Here is a 21,620-nt window from a genome sequence, read left to right as displayed (position 1 = left end):
GGGGCGTGAGGTCTCCGCAGTACATCGATGTTGTCGCCAGTGGTCGGCGGAAGGTGCACGTGCCCGTCGACCTGGGACCGGACCGCAGCGACGCACGGATGCACGCCAAGACCGTAGGATCCTACGCAGTGCCGTAGGGGACCGCACCGCCACTTCCCAGCAAATTAGGGACACTGTTGCTCCTGGGGTATCGGCGAGGACCATTCGCAACCGTCTCCATGAAGCTGGGCTACGGTCCCGCACACCGTTAGGCCGTCTTCCGCTCACGCCCCAACATCGTGCAGCCCGCCTCCAGTGGTGTCGCGACAGGCGTGAATGGAGGGACGAATGGAGACGTGTCGTCTTCAGCGATGAGAGTCGCTTCTGCCTTGGTGCCAATGATGGTCGTATGCGTGTTTGGCGCCGTGCAGGTGAGCGCCACAATCAGGACTGCATACGACCGAGGCACACAGGGCCAACACCCGGCATCATGGTGGGGAGAGCGATCTCCTACACTGGCCGTACACCACTGGTGATCGTCGAGGGGACACTGAATAGTGCACGGTACATCCAAACCGTCATCGAACCCATCGTTCTACCATTCCTAGACCGGCAAGGGAACTTGCTGTTCGAACAGGACAATGCACGTCCGCATGTATCCCGTGCCACCCAACGTGCTCTAGAAGGTGTAAGTCAACTACCCTGGCCAGCAAGATCTCCGGATCTGTCCCCCATTGAGCATGTTTGGGACTGGATGAAGCGTCGTCTCACGCGGTCTGCACGTCCAGCACGAACGCTGGTCCATCTGAGGCGCCAGGTGGGAATGGCATGGCAAGCCGTTCCACAGGACTACATCCAGCATCTCTACGATCGTCTCCATGGGAGAATAGCAGCCTGCATTGCTGCGAAAGGTGGATATACACTGTACTAGTGCCGACATTGTGCATGCTCTGTTGCCTGTGTCTATGTGCCTGTGGTTCTGTCAGTGTGATCATGTGATGTATCTGACCCCAGGAATGTGTCAATAAAGTTTCCCCTTCCTGGGACAATGAATTCACGGTGTTCTTATTTCAATTTCCAGGAGTGTAGCTTCACTGAACAGCAGTATTTTACATTTCACGAATTGCACGCTACGAAAACGTAATTAGGAATGCGCTTTTGCCCAAATATTGTGGTGCCACACCAAAGCCGGCAATGTGCAAGGATATCACAGGCATTGGTGGTGTCTCGCTGCACTCCGCAACGACGGACTGGAGGTGCCCCTAAGACCACGCCTCTCTCTAAGCCAGCGGTGCCCTCACATGAAGGTCGATATGTAGCCAAGCTGGGAAGAGCTGTGTCCCAATTCGTGACGTCAGCAGAAGCGGTCAACAACATCGAGTCGGACAAAAGAGTTATTCAGACCTCAGACGGAAAAGTACTTTTGTAAATGTTGAACGTTATAGTGCATCAATTGACGCTTTAGTCCTCAATGACAGTTGTAAATTATCAAGCACTCTTGTGCCCAAGACCTGTATTAAGTTAAGTAAATGTTTTCTTCATTTATTTAGTAAAGTGGACTGTTATTTCATATATTGTAAATGAGCCATCTCCTGAAGCAATCAAAGAATCTGCAGTTATGGTTCAAATGGCTCTGAGCACCATGGGACTTAACTGCTGAGGTCATCAGTCCCCGAGAACTTAGAACTACTTAAACCTAACTAACCTAAGGACAGCACACACATCCATTCCTGAGGCAGGATTCGAATCTGCGACCGTAGCGTCGCGCGGTTCCAGACTGTAGCGCCTAGAACCGCTCGGTCACCCCGGCCGGCAATCTGCAGTTATGATCGGACGATTGTTGTTCTCTCTGCTCTTAACAACGAACACTGAAAACAGGATTCAGCCATTGAAAATGATCCTCAAAATGGTCGATCAACCACAAAATATAGAAGCATTTCATTTTTGTTGTATTACTTCTAAATGTTCCTGCACGTACATGTGTATCGAAATGTATACCACACCGTGCCTGGAGGATGGGAGATGATAATGTTGGCCGTTGTTACTTTTCATTTGTTAATTTAAATGGGTAAAAGTAACTCACCCTTCCCTGGGTTCGGTGTGGGGCGGTGGTGGGGTGGGTGGATTGTTGTGACCTGTTGTGGAGTTGTGAACCACTGAGGGCTACAGGGGGATGAAGCCTCTCCGTCGTTTCTAGGTCCGCGGTTTAGTACAATACAGTACAACTCACCCTTCACCTCCGTACGATGGTAACGCCGGCCGGTGTGGCCGTGCGGTTAAAGGCGCTTCAGTCCGGAACCGCGTGACCGCTACGGTCGCAGGTTCGAATCCTGCCTCGGGCATGGATGTGTGTGATGTCCTTAGGTTAGTTAGGTTTAAGTAGTTCTAAGTTCTAGGGAACTGATGACCACAGCAGTTAAGTCCCATAGTGCTCAGAGCCATTTGAGCCATCGTACGATGCTAACATCCAAAATATAATGTTTTTGATTTTTACCAACAAAATAGGAGGGCTATTCGTAAATTAACGACAGACTGGCTGTTAAAAGAATTTCATGAGGCGTTCAATAAATCATGCAATACATTTTTTCTCGGCCAATTTTGGTTGAAAAATGTGGAATTTGTTATGAGAGAGTATCCAATAGTCCCACTTCAGTTCCTGTAGCTTCATGAGTTTCCGACAGGTGATGGCGCTATTGGTAGCCTTCAAAATGGCGTCTGCAACGAAGGTGTGTTCCAAACAGAGATCTATCACTGACTTTCTTCAGGCGAAAAACCAGAGCATTGTATTCATAGGAGCGTGTAAAATGTCTACAGAGACCTTGCAGTGAACGAAAGCACTGCGACTCGTTGGGCGACTTTTCTGCCATCATCACAACGAGGTGGCGCAAACCTGTCCCACCTCCCGCGTGCCGACCGACGGCACACAGCTGTGACTCCCGCAGTGTTGCAACGTGCGGACACTCTCACTCGAGGTGATCGACGGATAACACCTCACTGCTGAACTGGGTGTCTCTGTTGGTAGTGCCGACACACTCGTCCACCAGTTGAGGTACTGAAAGGTGTGCGCCCGCTAGGTTCCTCGCTGCCTAACAGAAGACCATAACGGGCAACGAAGGACGATCTGTTTGGAATGCGACAGTCTTCTGGGACTGTGAAGGGGTTATTCTGTCCTCCTTTATAGTGCAACGATCATCTCCGTATTGTGCTACCCACAGATAACTGATGAAACGATATCAGCGTATTCGTCACCACAGAAATGTAAACGAACTTCTCCTTCTCCATGAGAAGTCGAGGCCTCAGAAAAGTTTGTGCCCCCGGGAGGAGCTGACAAAACTTCATTGGACTATTCTTCCTCGTTCACCGCACAGTCCGGATCTCTCACGTTCAAACTTCCCCATGTTTGGCCCATTGGAGGATGCACTCTGCCGGAAGCAGTACGTTAAAAATGGGGAGCTTATTGGTACAGCAAGCCGTTGGCTCCGACTTGGACAAGCGGAGCGGTACCACATGGACATTATGTTGAAAAATACTGTTTTGTAGTCAAAACAATGGAGAATAAATGTGTTGCTTCACTTACTGAACGTCCTCATACATGCTAACATTTCTTCTGCTCACTGTCGTCGCCCGAAAAAACTGTCAGCTTGCTGTCTGACAACATCTGTTTGAATTATTTGGGATTAATGAGAGAGTTGGCCTACTACTTCTATGCCCCGTCCCCACTCTCCATTCTGTTCAGAAGTTCCTCCTCCTCTTCGAGATAGCGCTCAGTAAATGTCAAAGCTAAACCCATACTCTTAGTTTTGTGAGCGTCGGTTGGTCGTTTTGGTTCTCACCACGCACAACTTGTCCATTGCAGTGTTAACCCTCTGTGGAGAGAATTACGGAACAAAAGGACCAAAAATACCAAATGCTATATTTGTCTTACTTAGGGGTCACAATAAACATTATGTTGTTGTTGTTATTGTTGTTGTGGTCTTCAGTCCTGAGACTGGTTTGATGCAGCTCTCCATGCTACTCTATCCTGTGCGAGACTCTTCATCTCCCAGCACCTACTGCAGCCTACATCCTTCTGAATCTGCTTAGTGTATTAATCTCTTGGTCTCCCTCTACGCTCTTTACCCTCCACGCTGCCCTCCAATACTAAATTAGTGATCCCTTGATGCCTCAGAACATGTCCTATCAACCGATCCTTTCTTCTAGCCAAGTTGAGTTGTGCCACAAACTCCTCCCCAATGCTATTCAGTACCTCCTAATTAGTTATGTGATCTACCCATCTAAACTTCAGCATTCTTCTGTAGCACCACATTTCTAAAAGCTTCTATTCTCTTCTTGTCTATTTATCGTCCATGTTTCACTTCCATACGAGGCCACACTCCATACAAATACTTTCAGAAACGACTTCCTAACACTTAAATCTATACTCGATGTTAACAAATTTCTCTTCTTCAGAAACGATTTCCTTGCCATTGCCAGTCTACATTTTATATCCTCTCTACTTCGACCATCATCAGTTATTTTGCTCCCCAAATAGCAAAACTCATTTACTACTTTAAGTGTCTCATTTCCTAATCTAGTTCCCGCAGCATCACCCGACTTAATTCAACTACATTCCATTATCCTCGTTTGCTTTTGTTGATGTTCATCTTATACCCTCCTTCCAAGACATTGTCCATTCCGTTCAACTGCTCTTCCAAGTCCTTTGCTGTCTCTGACAGAATTACAATGTAATCGGCGAACCTCAAAGTTTTTATTTCTTCTCAATGGATTTTAATTCCTACTCCAAATTTTCCTTTTGTTTCCTTTACTGCTTGCTCAGTGTACAGATTGAATAACATCGGGGATAGGCTACAATCCTGTCTCACTCCCTTCCGAACCACTGCTTCCCTTTCGTGCCCCCCCGACTCTTATAACTGCCATCTGCTTTCTGTACAAATTGTAAATAGCCTTTCGCTCCCTCTATTTGACCCCTGCCACCTTCAGAATTTGAAAGAGAGTATTCCAGTCAACATTGTCAAAAGCTTTCTTCAAAAATGGTTCAAATGGCTCTGAGCACTATGGGACTCAACTGCTGTGGTCATCAGTCCCCTAGAACTTAGAACTACTTAAACCTAACTAACCTAAGAACATCACACACATCCATGCCCGAGGCAGGATTCGAACCAGCGACCGTAGCAGTCGCACGGTTCCGGACTGCGCGCCTAGAACCGCGAGACCACCGCGGCCGGCTCAAAAGCTTTCTCTAAGTCCACAAATGCTATAAACGTAGGTTTGCCTTTCCTTAATCTAGTTTCTAAGATAAGTCGTAGGGTCAGTATTGCCTCACGTGTTCCAATATTTCTCCGGAATCCAAACTGATCTTCCCCGAGGTCGGCTTCTACCAGTTTTTCCATTCGTCTGTAAAGAATTCACGTTAGTATTTTCCAGCCGTGACTTATTAAACTGATTGTTCGGTAATTTTCACACCTGTCAACACCTGCTTTCTTTGGGGTCGGAATTATTTTATTCTTCTTGAAGTCTGAGGGTATTTCGCCTGTCTCATACATCTTGCTCACCAGATGGTAGAGTTTTGTTATGACTGGCTCTCCCAAGGCCGTCAGTGGTTCTAATGGAATGTTGTCTACTCAAGTGGCCTTGTTTCGACTTTTGTATTTCAGTGCTCTGTAAAACTCTTCACGCAGTATCGTATCTCCCATCTTATCTTTATCAACAACCTCTTCCATTTCCATAATATTGTCCTCAAGTACATCGCCCTTGTATAGACCCTCTATATACTCCTTCCACCTTTCTGCTTTCCCATCTTTGCTTATAACTCGGTTTCCATCTGAGCTCTTGACATTCATAGAAGTAGTTCTCTTTTCCCCAAAGGTCTCTTTAATTTTCATGTAGACAGTATCTATCTTACCGCTAGAGAGATAAGCCTCTACAACCTTACATTTGTCCTCTAGCCATCCCTGCTTAGCCATTTTGCACTTCCTGTCGATCTCATTTTTGAGACGTTTGTGTTCCTTTTTGCCTGCTTCATTTACTGCATTTTTATATTTTCTCCTTTCATCAATTAAATTCAATATATCTTCTGTTACTCAAGGATTTCTACTAGCCCTCGTCTTTTCACTTACTTGGTCCTCTGCTGTCTTCACAGTTTCATCCCTCAGAGCTACCCAGTCTTCTTCTGCTGTATTTCTTTTGCCCATTCTTGTCAATTGTTCCCTTATGCTCACCCTGAAACTCTGTACAACCTCTGGTTTAGTCCGTTTATCTCCTTAAATTCCCACCTTTTTGCAGTTTCTTTAGTTTTAATCTACAGTTGATAACCAATAGATAGTGGTCAGAGTCCACATCTGCCCCTGGAAATGTCTTACAGTTTAAACCCTGGTTCCTAAATCTCTGTCTTACCATTAGATAATCTATCTGAAACCTGTCAGTATCTCCAGGCTTCTTCCATGTATACAACCTTCATTCATGTTTCTTTCGCCAAGTGTTAGTCATGATTATGTTATGCTCTGTGCAAAATTCTACCAGGCGGCTTCCTCTTTCATTTCGTACTCCCAATCGATATTCACCTACTACGTTTCCTTCTCTTCCTTTTCCTACTATCGAATTCCAGTCACCCATGACTATTACATTTTCGTCCCCCTTCACTATCTGAATAATTTCTTTTATCTCATCATACATTTGATCAAGTTCTTCGTCATTCTCAGAGCTAGTTGACATATAAACTCGTACTACTGTAGTAGGCGTGGGCTTCGTGTCTATCTTGGCCACAATAATGCGTTCACTATGCTGTTTATAGTAGCTTACCCGCACTATTTTTTTATTCATTATGAAACCTACTCCTGCATTACCCATATTTGATTTTCTATTTATGACCCTGTATTCATCTGACCAAAAGTCTTGTTCCTCCTGCCGGCGAACTTCACTAATTCCCGCTATATCTAACTTTAACCTATCCACTTCCCTTTTTAAATTTTCTAACCTACCTGCCCGATTAAGGGACCTGACATTCCACGCTCCGATCCGCAGAACGCCAGTTTTCTTTCTCCTGATAACAACGTCCTCTTGAGTAGTCCCCGCCCGGAGATCCGAATGGGGGACTATTTTACCTCTGGAATATTTTACCCCAGAGGACGCCATCATCATCCAACCATACAGTAAAGCTGCATGCCCTCGGGAAAAATTACGGCTGTAGTTTCCCCTTGCTTTCAGCCGTTCGCAGTACCAGCACAGCAAGGCCGTTTTGGTTAGTGTTACAAGGCCAGATCAGTCAATCATCCAGTCTGTTGCCCCTGCAACTACTGAAAAGGCTGCTGCCCCTCTTCAGGAACCACACGTTTGTCTGGCCTCTCAACAGATACCCCTCCGCTGTGGTTGCACCTACGGTACGGCTATCTGTATATTATATATATTTTGGTAAAGAATACATTAAGTCATTTTAGATAACATATTTTGTACCGTTACACATACTGAAGTGACAAAAGTCGTGGGACAGCGATATGCACATATACGAATGGCGGTAGATCGCGAACATGAAGTCTAAAAGGGCTGTCATTTGCACTCAGGTGATCATATGAAAAGCTTTCTGTCGTGAATAACCGCAGGAAGAGAAGGATACTTGAAGCTAGATACACAGAGCATTCCATTTCCGAAACCGTTAGCGAAGTCGACTGCCGAGATCCACAGTTCCAAGAGTGTGTCGAGAATATGAAGTTTTAGGCAGTACCTGCCACCACGGACAACGCAATGGCCGACGGCCTTCACTTAACGACCGAGAGCAGCGACGTTTGGGTAGAGTTGTCAGTGCTAACATACAAGGAACACTGCGCGAAATAACTGCAGAAATCAATCCAGGATGTACGACGAACGAATCTGTTAGGACTCTGCGGCGAAATTTGGCGTTACTGGGTTATGGATGCAGATGGCCGACGCGAATGCCTTTACTAACAGCACAACATCGCCTGCAGCGCCTGTCCTGGACACGTGACCATGTCAGCTGGACCTTAAACAACTGGGAAACTGTGGCCTGGTCAGATGAGTCCCGACTTCAGTTGGTAAGAGCTGATGGTAGGGTTAGAGTGTGGCGCAGACCCCACGAAGCCAAGGACCTGAGATGTCAATAAGGCACTGTGGAAGCTGGTGGTGGCTCTATAATGGTGCGGGCTGTTTTTACAGGGAATGGACTGCGTCCTCTGGTCCAGTTGAACCGGTCATTGACTGTAAGCCATTAATGGGATTCATGTTCCTAAACAGGACTCTGGAGCACAGTTGTTTGCGGTTGGTTTGACGAATATTCTGAACCCATCGAACATTAATGAGACAAAATCAAGAGGTCAGTTCATGCACAAAATCCTGCATCTGTAACACGTTCATAATTATGGACGCTTGTAGAGACAGTATGGTCCAATATTTCTGCAGGGGACTTCCAACGACTTGTTGAGTCCGTGTCATATCGAGCTGCCACACCCCTCAAGGGAAGTTACCCACGACTTTCGTCACTATAGTGTATTTGTTACTTTAGGCATTTAAGGATACATATAAATGAAATGTGTAGTCTTTCGGACGTATGGAATGGAATGAGCGTTTGGGGTCATTGGCCGGGAGGCCCCTTAGGGGCAGGTCCGGCCGCCTTGGTGCAGGTCTTATTACATTCGACGCCATATTGGGCGACCTGATCGCCGGATGGGGAATAACTGATGATGAAGACAACACCACACCCAGTCCCGTAGGACGGCAATCCGTCACGCTGACCACTCAGCTATCGGGGCGGACTTCGGACATACGAAAACAAGAATTTGAAACTTTTGACCGTCATATTTTTTATTATTTACGAAAGTGCACAAAACATTTCCTTTTCTTATCGATGCACAAACTAACAATACTTGTCTGACGGATAATTGATACACTATTACTGTTTGGCATCTTGCTTCTACCTCTCTTCGCAGACGCTATTGGTTAATGTCCTACAATGTCGTGACGAACAACCTTTTTGAGGGATTGGGCGAGATGCATGCACTGTTCTCAATATCTTTTCATACTCAGTACCTACACTTAACGTAGGTCTTCCCCTCTGTTCCCACTTACGTCCTTGTTAATTTTGCACAGGACATCACCCGCTTCAGCTTTGAAATAACAAAGCGGCCTCTGCTTATTTTTGGGTGCACCAAGAGAGTCGCAGTCCCTACAGTGCAGTAGCCATGGATTTACTACCACCATATTGAGGAAATGAAGGAATAGACGATGGTAGTGTTTCTTTGGTTTGGTGATTCTGTATAATGCAGTTAGTGAATTTAAAAGATCCACTCCCCTCACAAAATCACTGTAGAGGAGCATAATTGATGCACAATCAACTTCAAGCCTTTCTTTGACCTTCAAGAACAGCAATAATGAATATCAACAGCTGAAACATGTGTGTCCACGCTACACTGTAGTCACAAGATAGTGCTGTTCAAGTAACTGTACAAATTATCACACTGAAGCGTAACGTCCAGACTTTTAGCCTGAATCGTTACGAATCTGCTACGCGCGGCGACAGCGAGCAAATGCTCCTCACTATCAACATACACTATGTGATCAAAAGTGTCCGGATACCTGGCTCAAAATGACTTACAAGCTCATGGCGCCCTCCATCGGTAATGCTGGAATTCAGTATGGCGTTGGCCCACCCTTAACCTTGATGGTAACTTTCCCTCTCGCAGGAATACGTTCAGTCAGGTCATGCAAGGTTGATTGGGGAATGGCAACCCATTCTTCACGGAGTGCTGCACTGGGGAGAGGTATCGATGTCGGTCGGTGAGGCCTGGCACGAAGTCGGCGTTCGAAAACACCCCAAAGGTATCCTACAGGATTCAGGTCAGGATTCTGTGCAGGCCAGTCCATTACAGGGATGTCATTGTTGTGTAACCACTCCACCACAGGCCGTGCATTATGAACAGGTGCTCAGTGGCGTTGAAAGATGCAATCGCCATCCCCGAATTGCTCTTCAATAGTGGGAAGCAAGAAGGTGTTTAAAACACCAATGTAGGCTTGTGCTGTGATAGTTCCACGCAAAACAACAAGGGGCGCAGGCCCCCTCCATGAAAAACACCACCGCCCCCGAATTTTACTGTTGGCACTACACGCGCTGGCAGATGACGTTCACCGGGCGTTCGCCATACCCACACCCTGGCATAGGACCGCCACATTGTGTACCGTGATTCGTCACTCCACGCAACGTTTTTCCACTGTTTAATCGTTCAATGTTTACGCTCCTTACACCAAGCGAGGCGTCGTTTGGCATTTACCGGCATGACGTGTGGCTTATGAGCAGTTGCTCGACCATGAAATCCAAGTTTCCTTACCTCCCGCCTAATTGTCATATTACTTGCAGTGGATCCTGATGCAGTTTGGAATTCCTGTGTGATGGTCTTGATAGATGTCTGCCTATTATACATTACGACCCTCTTGAACTGTAATCGGTCTCTGTCAGTCAACAGACGAGGTCGGGCTTACCGCTTTTGTTCTGTACGTGTCCCTTCACGTTTCCGCTTCACTATCACATCACAAACAGTGGACCTAGGAGTGTGGAAATCTCGCGTACAGACGTATGACACAAGTGACACCCAATCACCTACCTGCCCACCTTCGAAGCCCATGAGTTCCGCGGAGCGCCCCATTCCGCTCTCTCACGATGTCTAATGACTACTGAGGTCGCTGTGCGTAGCAGTACAGTGCACCTAATATGAAAAACGTATGTTTTTTGGGGTGTCCGGATACTTTTGATCACATAGTGCATGTATGTGACATAAAAGAATGTGATGATCACGATACTCGTATGTAATACCTAACATAGTGAATCTGCTTGATAATAGCTCAAGGCCGAAATTAGCTAATAGCAAGATTTTAATAAAGCACAATACAGCCTACAATGGACAATGTATTTTCTGTTAAAGACTTAGAGGCTGTGGATTCCCACGGAAGCAAAATCTTCTACATTATGAGCAAAAGACCGGTGCACCTTGTAAAGACTCGGTTGCAAACACAAAAACCTGAGAGAGTGAGGCATCGAACTCGAAGGAACGGAAACTGGTGAACGATCGGAACCAAATGAACAATGAGGACTGTAATACAGGCCAGATAGACGACGAAGTAATGGAAGAAGAGGCAGCCAGTGCTGACAGAAAGCCTAAGTACTAGAGATGCGTAGTCGAAACCCAGGGACGAGTCAGTGGAATGGGGAGAAAGGAAATTCTCAGAGATTTCGAGTAGCGACCGAGGCTCAAACTTTAACGTTAGAGGACGTCAGTCTACCAGGAGGCATGTTTGTAATTGTGACGAGATATAGAAAAGGTTGGGATAAGGAGTCAACAAATTCGACAATTGTGGTGTCACCACCAGACGCCACACTTGCTAGGTGGTAACCTTTAAATCGGCCGCGGTCCGTTAGTATACGTCGGACCCGCGTGTCGCCACTGTCAGTGATTGCAGACCGAGCGCCGCCACACGGCAGGTCTAGAGACACTTCCTAGCACTCGCCCCAGTTGTACAGCCGACTTTGCTAGCGATGGTTCACTGACAAATTACGCTCTCATTTGCCGAGACGATAGTTTAGCATAGCCATCAGCTACGTCGTTTGCTACGACCTAGCAAGGCGCCATATTCAGTTACTATAATCTGAACAGATAGTATTGTGATTCATGTACCGTCAAGAGCGACGTTCATCATTAATGGATTAAAGTTAAGTATGAAAGTAATTCCGTCCACTTTCTGAATTCTAATTCCTTGTCATGTTCCAGACCTCACGTCAGTATAGTTCTTCCCTCTTCACGCCAGCCTGCGTGAGCTAAAACGCGTGCATTTCGGCCTCCTCTAGTAACACGGTGTTGGCTCTCCTCTCCATCCAAAACAACAATAGTGCCGAGTATATTGTGCATCTAATTGTATATGTAAGTAGGGGCAGTTTCATAGTACCATGTCTACTGTACTCGGTGACTCAGGTGTTGACGGTGGATAAAGAAGTGTATGAAGTTTTGCCATGCAGATAGCAAATGGCTAATGTTCAAAATGCATGGCATGAAAGTATCCGGCGTGGTGAACGGCAAGTAGGCGAGTATAAAAGAATAAGTCAGACTGTATTTTGAGTGGCAAACGTATGTGCTCAGTGCAAAGTTTCTAGTGATACAAAATCCGATGGTCAAATTGGTATTAAGACTTAAGTTTTGGAAATACTGCCGAGATGTTTTGCACTTGAAGGAAAGATGTGCTTTGGTGACTCTTAATGACGAGTGAATCAAGTTAAAGGTCACGGATAATGGAGAAGAGTCGAGAGGAGGAAGGTTGGACGCACTAGGTCATGTTGTCATGCATAATAGTGAATTGATGTCATTAGGAAGTGAAGAAGAACAGATGAGAGAATGATCGACGTGGAGGCCAGTTACAAAGAAAAGGAGAATTGTGGAACTGTGTGAACAAACGATTCAGGTATGGACGTGGTTCCAAATTCAGTCGTAGAGGGAAGTGAGAGAGATAGCGAAGAGAAATGTGAGAACTATGAAGAGTGGGAACACATGTGGAGTAGCGAACCTGCAGATGGAGAGACAGAGTACATGTGTTGCAGTGTAATAGAAGAGAATGGTCCTGTGTTTGACAGTTTCAGTTTGAGAGATTTCGTCGACGAGCTGTCGAACGCACCGGAGAGAGAAGAGGATTGCATAGTGAGGAAAACACACGAGGGAGTGTTCGAAGGGAGTTCGATGTAGAGGTGTTGTATGTGGCGGGAGTATTAGGAAGTGTTGGTGAAGATAGGAGATATTGTCGTATCACCTAGGACCCTTGTGGTGTAGATTAGGTTACCTACGTAACATTCGGGTCATTCTGTTAAGTATATATGTGAATTAAATGCGGGTTTTTGCAAATCAATAAAGGTCAATACGAAAAACTGAGTTACCGTGAGGTATAAAATGTTACGGAAATCAATGAGAAAATCCAAGGAAGGTAAATCTTATGCAGCAAGTTCTTTTATAGATGTTGTGGACTGTATCATGTGCGAGGAATAATACACGAAAATTTCGTGACGCTGGAGATGTTATAAAGTCAAAAGTTGATGGTGAGAGAGCATATTTCTCACATTAAGATGTATAAAAAGTAATAAAATTCGTGGGAAGATGCAGAGGGAGTAAGCTCAGCCTTCTATCCATTAGAAATAAGTGTCTGTTCCTGAGCAGAAGGTTGTCCGATCCCTGTCAGGACGTGTCGTAAGGTCGTGTTAGTATTTTTGTGTCTGGGGTAACTTCAATCGTCTTCACATGAAGTGCATATGTTAAAAGAAGAAGCATCGGACGAAGCAATGGATCAAGTTAAACGATGAGTAAGAAATGTATATCTTATTGATGATTTTTTAAAATCCAGACACATGGTAGCACTGTGCCAGAAGAACTGGACATTAATTGAGCCGCTGTTAATGTGCTATTGAATAAGCGAGTTGCGAGGCACCCCTGTGCCAGCTATATTAGGTTAATGAGTCGCGCGGGATAGCCTCGCTGTCTAGAGGCACCTTGCCAAGGTTCGTGGCTCCAACCCCTCCCAGCCCCACCCCGTCAGAGGTTCGAGTCCTCCCTCGGGCGTGGGTGTGGGTGTTGTCCCTAGCGTAAGTCAGTTTAAGTAATGTGTAAGCCTAGGGACAGCTAACCTCAGCAGTTTCGCCCCATAGGAACTTACCACCACCTTAATAGGTTAATGATTAAGAAGATAAGCAACTTTCACATGAAGATACGAAATTCTGGTGAGAATAGGAAGCGTTATTTCTTGCGTGTTTTACTGTACTGTTTATAGGATGGACGTATGATCTACTGGACAATCCCATACCGAAATAAGCAAAAATGACAAAACTTACAGCCTTTAATAACGATTTTGTCAACAGTTGCAGTACCTGTATTAAGTGACTAAATTCAAACCTTCCAGATTCATTTTCGAGCATGGCCTTCTGAAGCTGCACTGGCAGTGCCTGCTCTTAATAATAAACATAGAAGTGGCAACAAAAGCCTTATAAATGTTAGCAAAATGTATGCCACAATCTACAGGGTGTTTCAAAAATGACCGGTATATTTGAAACGGCAATAAAAACTAAACGAGCAGCGATAGAAATACACCGTTTGTTGCAATATGCTTGGGACAACAGTACATTTTCAGGCGGACAAACTTTTGAAATTACAGTAGTTACAATTTTCAACAACAGATGGCGCTGCAAGTGATGTGAAAGATATAGAAGACAACGCAGTCTGTGGGTGCTCCATTCTGTACGTCGTCTTTCTGCTGTAAGCGTGTGCTGTTCACAACGTGCAAGTGTGCTGTAGACAACATGGTTTATTCCTTAGAACAGAGGATTTTTCTGGTGTTGGAATTCCACCGCCTAGAACACAATGTTGTTGCAACAAGACGAAGTTTTCAACGGCGGTTTAATGTAACCAAAGGACCGAAAAGCGATACAATAAAGGATCTGTTTGAAAAATTTCAACGGACTGGGAACGTGACGGATGAACGTGCTGGAAAGGCAGGGCGACCGCGTACGGCAACCACAGAGGGCAACGCGCAGCTAGTGCAGCAGGTGATCCAACAGCGGCCTCGGGTTTCTGTTCGCCGTGTTGCAGCTGCGGTCCAAATGACGCCAACGTCCACGTATCGTCTCATGCGCCAGAGTTTACACCTCTATCCATACAAAATTCAAACGCAGCAACCCCTCAGCGCCGCTACCATTGCTGCACGAGAGACATTCGCTAAAGATATAGTGCACAGGATTGATGACGGCGATATGCATGTGGGCAGCATTTGGTTTACTGACGAAGCTTACTTTTACCTGGACGGCTTCGTCAATAAACAGAACTGGCGCATATGGGGAACCGAAAAGCCCCATGTTGCAGTCCCATCGTCCCTGCATCCTCAAAAAGTACTGGTCTGGGCCGCCATTTCTTCCAAAGGAATGATTGGCCCATTTTTCAGATCCGAAACGATTACTGCATCACGCTGTCTGGACATTCTTCGTGAATTTGTGGCGGTACAAACTGCCTTAGACGACACTGCGAACACCTCGTGGTTTATGCAAGATGGTGCCCGGCCACATCGCACGGCCGACGTCTTTAATTTCCTGAATGAATATTTCGATGATCGTGTGATTGCTTTGGGCTATCCGAAACATACAGGAGGCGCCGTGGATTGGCCTCCCTATTCGCCAGACATGAACCCCTGTGACTTCTTTCTGTGGGGACACTTGAAAGACCAGGTGTACCGCCAGAATCCAGAAACAATTGAACAGCTGAAGCAGTACATCTCATCTGCATGTGAAGCCATTCCGCCAGACACGTTGTCAAAGGTTTCGGGTAATTTCATTCAGAGACTACGCCATATTATTGCTACGCATGGTGGATATGTGGAAAATATCGTACTATAGAGTTTCCCAGACCGCAGCGCCATCTGTTGTTGAAAATTGTAACTACTGTTGTGGTGTCACCGCCAGACACCACACTTGCTAGGTGGTAGCTTTAAATCGGCCGCGGTCCATTAGTACATGTCGGAACCGCGTGTCGCCACTGTGTGATCGCAGACCGAGCGCCACCACAAGGCAGATCTCGAGATACGGACTAGCACTCGTCCCAGTTGTACGGACGACATTGCTAGCGACTACACTGACGAAGTATCGCTCATTAGCCGAGCAGATAGTTAGAATAGCCTTCAGCTAAGTCAAAGTCTACGACCTAGCAAGGCGCCATAGCAATTGATAGTTTGATAGTTATCGTATGAAATGTCTCATCAAGAACGCTGTATACAAATGGTGGATTAAAGTTAAGTATTCCAGCAGCTACGTACTTTTCTTTATAGCATTTATGAAGTATCCTGTTTCAGACCATCAAGTCCGCCTGCTTCCTTAATGGCCGCCTCCCTTAAATAATGTGCGTAGTGTTGGCAATCTGTCAACACTACAACTGTAATTTCGAAAGTTTGTCTGCCTGAAAATGTACTGTTGTCCCAAGCATATTGCAACAAACGGTGTATTTCTATCGCTGCTCGTTTAGTTTTTATTGCCGTTTCAAATATACCGGTCATTTTTGAAACACCCTGTACATGTGCCTCTTGCCAAATCAATATTACACTCTGCATGTGGAAAACTGTAAGTTAATGGGAGTGAGTAGGAAAAACAATCCCCCCATGTAGGAATGCAGCATTATTAGTGTTCCACTTGACAACAGTAACGTCGTTTAAATATCTGGGTTTGATTTTGACTTGGTAAATGGCACTTGGGGATTGTGACATTCCTTCTGTAAACATTGATAACGCCTGTGTTGCCATTCTGATGTTTATATACCGAGCGAGGTGGCGCAGTAGCTAGCACACTGGACTGGCATTCAGGAGGAAGACGGTTCAAACCCGCTTCCGGTCATCCTGATTTACGTTATCCGTGATGTCCCTAAATCGTTTCAGGCAAATGCCAGGATGGTTTCTTTGAGAGCGCACGGCCGATTTCCTTTCCCATCCTTCTCTAATCCGACCTTGTGTTCCGTCTATAATGATCTCGTTGTCGACGAGACGTTAAACACTAATCTTCTCGTCCTCCTCCTTTTTCATTTTTATTGTCAAAATTAGGCGTTGTCAGTGCGACCACAGTAGGATACGCTTGAAAATGAACCAGTAAGGCTCGAAACTAGTCACTTAATATTAATTCTGCAGCTGTTGACAGAATCGTTAAAAAACGATTTAAGAAATTTAACAAAGTTGCTGGTTCCTTGTCAGCAAGATGTTGAAACTGGAAGAAACGAGATATGTTTCTAAAGACTACAGTTACTATGCATAATAGGATAAGTAGTGTGTGGATCATTTAAGTGACGAAACTCCAAGATGAGTAAGTAATGGTAGGGTCAAAATAGGATAAGGAGGTAAGAATGATATGATATGATAAGATAATCTTTACGACAGTGTAACTATGGTGTGTGGTATTTTTACTATAAACTGTTCTATGTGTATGCGCGACGTATCACACGATAAGGCAGTTGGTACATTGCATCAAAAAGTTATTGCGAAAAGTAGTACAATCATAGCAAAAAACGTGGCTACTGAACAGCAAATGGAAAGTGGATCATCAGAGATGAAACGAGACTGAACGCAGAAATTGATATGGCAGTATTGCCAGCACAAATAGTTTGGCCACATTACATGCATTGGCGCAGTAGTTAGTTGTAGACTAGAAGGAAATAGCGAGGTGTTTGCACCACTTATTGGCAGACATCTCTGGTGTGGTGACGTAGTGCATGGATGAATGAATAACTACATGCTCACTAACCCAGTAACAAGCCCGCCAGTCCAGCGGCGCGGTCTAGCGCGCTGGTTCCCCAGCGAGAAGGCGTGCCGGTCCCCGGCACGAATCCGCCCGGCGGATTAGTGTCGAGGTCCGGTGTGCTGGCCAGCCTGTGGATGGTTTTTAACGCGGTTTTCCATCCACCTCGGTGAATGCGGGCTGGTTCCCCTCATTCCGCCTCAGTTACACTATGTCGACGATTACTGTGCAAACAGCGTTTCTTCATACACGTGCACTATAATTACTCTACCACGCAAATACTTGCTTCGGTTACACTCCTCTGGTATGAGACGTTCCCGGGGGAGTCCGCTGGGGGCCGGCCGCGGTGGTCTAGCGGTTCTGGCGCTGCAGTCTGGAACCGCGGGACTGCTACGGTCGCAGGTTCGAATCCTGCCTCGGGCATGGGTGTGTGTGATGTCCTTAGGTTAGTTAGGTTTAAGTAGTTCTAAGTTCTAGGGGAGTTATGACCTAAGATGTTGAGTCCCATAGTGCTCAGAGCCATTTTTGGAGTCCACTGGGGGCCGAACAGCACGACAGCCCTGGGTTCGGTGTGGGGCGGGTGGACTGTTGTGACCTGTTGTGGGGTTGTGAACCCTGAGCGGTAGCCGATCACTGTGGCCGAGCGGTTCTAGGCGTTTCAGTCCGGAACCGCGCTGCTGCTACAGTCGCAGGTTCGAATCCTGCATCGGGCATGGGTGTCTGTGATGTCCTTAGGTCAGTTAGGTTTAAGTAGTTCTAAGTTCTAGGCGACTGATGACCTCCTTTTTTTTTGAAGCACTGAGGGGTACGGCGGGACGAAGCCTCTCTGTCGTTTCTAGACCCCCGGTTCAATACACAATACACAACTGATTAACAAATCCAAGCCTGACTTCGTAACCTGTACTATATAGTTAGGAGCGACCGAGCGAGGTGGCGCAGTGGTTAGCACACTGGACTCGCATTCGGGAGGACGACGGTTCAATCCCGCGTCCGGCCGTCCTGATTTAGGTTTTCCGTGATTTCCCTAAATCGCTTCAGGCAAATGCCGGGATGGTTCCTTAGAAAGGGCACTGCCGATTTCCTTCCCCATCCTTCCCTAATTCGAGCTTGCGCTCCGTCTCTAATGACCTCGTCGTCGACGGGACGTTAAACAGTAATCTGCTCCTCTGAGGAGCGACCAAAAAGTTTCCATTTGAGGGCGTTGCTACAGCGTATATGCACGTTAGCGCGACTCCGACGCCGGTAAAGAGATACCTATATTTAGGGGGAAGGTATTAGTGTGGTATTCGTGGCTTTCTGACGTGTGTGCGGTAAAGGCGGAAACGTGTACTGTGGTGATGTTATTACCAAATGCGTCCAGAATGGACAAACGTGCTGTTATTCTTTTCTTAGCTGCCGAAGGATAAACACCAACAGACATCCATCAGAGAACGAAAAATGTGAATGGGACAGAATGCCTGTCATCACAGTTGTGGAATGGTGCTCCAAGTTCCGTGCTACTGCTTCATAGTAATGCCTATCTCCAAATTGCAAAAGCTATAATGCAGAAGCTATGCCAACTCAAGTCAGAGACACTCAGATATATCCGAAAGAACAGATACCATCTTCATATATATATAGCTAAGGCTCACCAGCCATTTGACTATTTTCTGTGCAGATGCACACACATTGCCCGAACACATACGGGAATCGGTAAAGCCACGAGTAATGACGGTAATGGGCAGGGGCATTACAAATATAGTGCGGGACAATAAGTTGGGAATGTGGGTCTTACGGGAGGCGTGCCAGAGATAAATCCCTGCACTCGCACTCTTCTTTGCGTCCTCGGTGGCTCAGAAGGATAGAGCATCTGCCTTGTAAGCAGGAGATCCTGGGTTCGAGTCTCAGCCGGGGCACACATTTTCGACTGTCCCCGTTGACGTATATTAACGCCTGTATGCAGCTAAGGGTATTCATTTCATAGTATTGATTTAATTGTAATTTCGTTCTAATGAGCTGCACGGGCATCTTCGAACGCACAGATACCATCTTCATATATACCCTTAAAGAAGGCCTTGAACGGTCGGTGAAACCTGTCGGAAGAGGATGTGCAGCTGACAATTACCGACTTCTTCACACAGCAGAACACAGTTTTTTGCCTAAAGCGTATATTCAACAAGGTGCGTCTGTGGCGTGACTGCCTCAATCCTCACGGCAATTCTGCCTGATCGGCATACGGCTTCTGGACAGTACGGCCTTTTAACAGAGACTGTTTGTTCGCCCTTTGGGTAAGAATTTTTATACGCTTAATTAAATATTAATGAAGACACTTGCACCACCTTGTTCGTGGTTGATCTGTTTGTAGATAAAGTGAATGTAAGTTACCCTTTTGCATATAGGTTTATTCAGAACATTTACAAAACGGAGAAGCTTAGAGTAGACTTTGTAAGCAAATGATGTGTTGCAGTTTTCATAAATTAATTGTAGGGTTGAGGAACAGCCAGTGACGGACGTTGATCGTTCTTACCTGTTTCTAAAATATTTTTGTAACACTGTTCGAGGTTATGCAGTTATGCATTGAGAAGAGGCGCGGGAGAGGGAGAGAGAGCTGGGTCAATATATCTGTCACTGGACACTAGACATCTTTTCCACCAGAGGCAAGTGAGAACGATGAATTTGGCTATGCCTGAAGTCAAGAATACACGTTTAACACAAAATAAAGTTGCATACCATGTGACACCGTGCCGCCCTCAGCTGACCAAAAACCGACAGACGAACAGCACAGTAGGGGGGGGGGGGGGGGCTGTATACCAGGGGGCTACAAGCTAACCAACCACTTGATGGCTCCCGTGAGCTGACTCTGTAGGGAGCTGTCCTGGAACCCCGGGGTCGCTACGCGTCCAGCACAGTAGGGGGTGGGGGGGTGGGGGGGAGGCTGTATACCTGGGGGCTACAAGCTAACCAACCACTTGATGGCTCCCGTGAGCTGACTCTGTAGGGAGCTGTCCTGGAACCCCGGGGTCGCTACGCGTCCAGCACAGTAGGGGGTGGGGGGGGTGGGGGGGAGGCTGTATACCTGGGGGCTACAAGCTAACCATCCACTTGATGGCTCCCGTGAGCTGACTCTGTAGGGAGCTGTCCTGGAACCCCGGGGTCGCTACGCGTCCAGCACAGTAGGGGGTGGGGGGGTGGGGGGGAGGCTGTATACCTGGGGGCTACAAGCTAACCAACCACTTGATGGCTCCCGTGAGCTGACTCTGTAGGGAGCTGTCCTGGAACCCCGGGGTCGTTACGCGTCCAGCACAGTAGGGGCGGGGGTGGGGGGGGGGGCTGTATACCAGGGGGCTACAAGCTAACCAACCACTTGATGGCTCCCGTGAGCTGACTCTGTAGGGAGCTGTCCTGGAACCCCGGGGTCGCTACGCGTCCAGCACAGTAGGGGGTGGGGGGGTGGGGGGGAGGCTGTATACCTGGGGGCTACAAGCTAACCAACCACTTGATGGCTCCCGTGAGCTGACTCTGTAGGGAGCTGTCCTGGAACCCCGGGGTCGTTACGCGTCCAGCACAGTAGGGGCGGGGGTGGGGGGGGGGGCTGTATACCAGGGGGCTACAAGCTAACCAACCACTTGATGGCTCCCGTGAGCTGACTCTGTAGGGAGCTGTCCTGGAACCCCGGGGTCGCTACGCGTCCAGCACAGTAGGGGGTGGGGGGGTGGGGGGGAGGCTGTATACCTGGGGGCTACAAGCTAACCAACCACTTGATGGCTCCCGTGAGCTGACTCTGTAGGGAGCTGTCCTGGAACCCCGGGGTCGTTACGCGTCCAGCACAGTAGGGGCGGGGGTGGGGGGGGGGGCTGTATACCAGGGGGCTACAAGCTAACCAACCACTTGATGGCTCCCGTGAGCTGACTCTGTAGGGAGCTGTCCTGGAACCCCGGGGTCGCTACGCGTCCAGCACAGTAGGGGGTGGGGGGGTGGGGGGGAGGCTGTATACCTGGGGGCTACAAGCTAACCAACCACTTGATGGCTCCCGTGAGCTGACTCTGTAGGGAGCTGTCCTGGAACCCCGGGGTCCCTACGCGTCCAGCACAGTAGGGGGTGGGGGGGTGGGGGGGAGGCTGTATACCTGGGGGCTACAAGCTAACCAACCACTTGATGGCTCCCGTGAGCTGACTCTGTAGGGAGCTGTCCTGGAACCCCGGGGTCGCTACGCGTCCAGCACAGTAGGGGCGGGGGTGGGGGGGGGGGCTGTATACCAGGGGGCTACAAGCTAACCAACCACTTGATGGCTCCCGTGAGCTGACTCTGTAGGGAGCTGTCCTGGAACCCCGGGGTCGCTACGCGTCCAGCACAGTAGGGGGTGGGGGGGTGG

At 47.4% G+C, this 21,620-nt stretch overlaps 1 non-coding gene across 1 annotated transcript; it reads left to right on the top strand.

The window, feature by feature from the left end:
- The first annotated feature begins 19,090 nt into the window (after window positions 1-19,090).
- On the top strand, window positions 19,091-19,164 carry Trnat-ugu (transfer RNA threonine (anticodon UGU)). Its single transcript has one exon. It is a non-coding gene; the product is annotated as a tRNA-Thr (tRNA).
- The last annotated feature ends 2,456 nt before the right edge of the window (window positions 19,165-21,620 follow it).

Source organism: Schistocerca serialis, chromosome 10, assembly GCF_023864345.2.
Source record: "Schistocerca serialis cubense isolate TAMUIC-IGC-003099 chromosome 10, iqSchSeri2.2, whole genome shotgun sequence".
In the NCBI taxonomy this organism is placed as follows: Eukaryota; Metazoa; Arthropoda; class Insecta; order Orthoptera; family Acrididae; genus Schistocerca; species Schistocerca serialis.
Note: the sequence above shows the minus strand (reverse complement) of the source record. Positions and strands in the feature narration are given on the sequence as shown.